This window comes from Pristiophorus japonicus, unplaced genomic scaffold, assembly GCF_044704955.1.
Source record: "Pristiophorus japonicus isolate sPriJap1 unplaced genomic scaffold, sPriJap1.hap1 HAP1_SCAFFOLD_282, whole genome shotgun sequence".
In the NCBI taxonomy this organism is placed as follows: Eukaryota; Metazoa; Chordata; class Chondrichthyes; family Pristiophoridae; genus Pristiophorus; species Pristiophorus japonicus.
In genome coordinates this window covers 404,660-407,108 of record NW_027252582.1, presented here as the reverse complement: position 1 = coordinate 407,108, position 2,449 = coordinate 404,660, and the positions used below count along the sequence as shown (strand labels likewise).

The following is a 2,449-nucleotide window of genomic DNA, read 5'->3' as shown; positions in this document are numbered from 1 at the left end:
TGACCCCACTGCACATATCTAAATTCTGTATCTCATTTTAACTCAGCTCTTAATGGGGGGACAAGTGGGATACTCTTTGTAATATTTTGAATTAACCAGAGCTGTAATTCTGGATCCCTCCAGTATGCAAATTCAACAGCGAAAAGTTTGCATGGATCACTGTGTTCAGGATGTATATCCTTCAGCCTATGGAATTACTTCCCCAATAATGGACGGTGAGCCCATTAACCGTTCATTTCCTTTATACTCGGCTCTTAACATCCATTCATATTCGGCTCTCTCAACAACTTGCTCAATGACGGGCGGTCTCACGTTCAGGTCCTGCCGGTTGTGTTTTCCTGAAGCCAGTCCCTCTCTACATTGATTCACTGATCTGAAGATCCGCTGCAGTGTTTGGCGATCTAGATTTCTACATTTTCATCACGTTTATAACTGGGAATATCTGTGGCTAATTTCTGATCAAGAAACTCTCGGCGTAATTATAGAGATATAATATGTTAAATTAAATCTGGGACAACTGAGATGCATAAAACAGTAACCAGCCCTTTCACAGATATTGTTAGTAACTTTTAAAAGAGCTTTGAGTTATTAGATTACATCCTGTCCGCTTTACTTGCTCTTGGACACACTGGTGGTTTCCGTGGGCAGCAGCACAGCCTGGATATTAGGCAGCACCCCGCCCTGAGCGATGGTCACCTTTCCCAGCAGCTTGTTGAGCTCCTGGTCGTTGCGGATGGCCAGCTGCAGGTGTCTGGGGATGATGCAGGTCTTCTTATTGTCGAGGGCCGCGTGGCCGGCCAGCTCAAGGATTTCAGCCGGTCAGATACACGAGCACAGCAGCCATGTAGACCGGGGCTCCGGCACCCACACGCTCAGCGTAGTTCCCCTTCCGCAGGAGCCTGTGAACAAGGTCCACAGGGAGCTGCAGCCCGGCCCGGGAGGATCGAGACTTGGCCTTGGCCCGAGCTTTACCATCGGTCTTTCCTCTTCCAAACATTTGCACAATCTACACGTTCAGAGAAAGAATGGGAAACTCCTCCCACATCTGCCTTTCTTATACCGAATATCAGCAGGCCGGGATCATTAGATGGAGCAGCTACCGGCGGGGTACCACTGCAGGGAGCAGCGCTTGCTGCTGCAGGAGGGCTGCTGTGAAGCCAGGTCGCTGATTGCAGTGCGGGCAGGTACAGCAGGAGGGACAAAGGAGCGGCCACAGATTGTAGAGGCTTGTGATCGGGACCGGGAGAGGCGTGAGCTCAGGGCCCAGAAGAGGCGAAGGCCCAGGGACAGCACGGGCCAGCCCACAGTGAGATATATGTGCGCTAGGTCTGTGCTGCAGAGCTGGTCTCCAGGTAGTCTTGGGTAATCGTTGCCACTGAACCAAGACCTTGTTCAGTCAAGCCAGTGTGGTGGCTGGTATGCAACAGCAACCACACGTTAAATTAATCCACGCACAGGCATCTTCCACCCTTCAAGATGCAATTCGTAATCTGGAATATTAGATCCTTCATTGAAACACATGGGAACTTTTCCGATGGCCAATTACTATCTCCAACAGTCAGAAGCTAACGTATTTTTAATTTCAAAAAATCCACCAAAAAATAGCGGATTAATAATGGGAAGATTATTCAAAGATTTCGCAACACGTTTTAATTCCTTTTGTCTGATTCCATACTTCCCTTGCAAGTTCCTGGCTGTTACAATCAGGATTAATTTATATTTTAAACTATCTGTAATGGGCGGGAATCAATCCCCACTGATTCTGTAAAGGAACAAATTCCAGCTCAATCTATCCAAAAGTGGGCTTTCATAGATTATCGATCGATCCCCGGGAAAGACAGGAGTGAGAGCAGAATTGTGAGTCTTTCTGTGAAAAGAGAAGAGGGACGGAGTGTTCAAACTGTCCCGATTCTGGTCTCTGTGAGAACTCCCATTCTGGGTTGTTACACTGCGGGGATTGTCGGTTAATAAATAGTTTGACCACCAACAAGAATTTGTTTAAATTAAAGGGGGCATGAGAGAGAACGAGATCTCTAATCTCTTGCGTCTCACCGCAAAAACAAACTCTTAATTCATCGCAGGCGGTGTAAATGAACGGTTCTGAGAGAAAAGGGAAAGCGCGACCAGGGACCTTGTTTGTAGTTTGGTGGGAAGTTCAACAGCGATGCTGAGGTCCATCCGGACAGTGAAGCTGCTGATCTGATAATTCAATCTTCAGCTGGAACTTTTAAGGTTGTCAAGCACACTTGCTCGGGTAATAATTACTGTAAATCGATTTTAAAAGTTTGTGTCGCTCGTTCAGTGAGGTTCTGGTAGCTCATGTTTGGGGTTTGATCTCTCAGGACAGCGTGCAGTTTTACTTGGAGCTGGTGTACTTGGTCACCACCTTTGTCCCTTCCGACACGGCGTGATTGGCCAGCTCACTGGACAGCAACAGGCGCATGGCAGT

At 47.6% G+C, this 2,449-nt stretch overlaps 1 pseudogene; it reads right to left on the bottom strand.

The window, feature by feature from the left end:
• Positions 1 to 609: 609 nt before the first annotated feature.
• On the bottom strand, positions 610 to 997 carry LOC139247691 (histone H2A type 2-A-like; annotated as a pseudogene).
• Between the last annotated feature and the right edge of the window lie 1,452 nt (positions 998 to 2,449).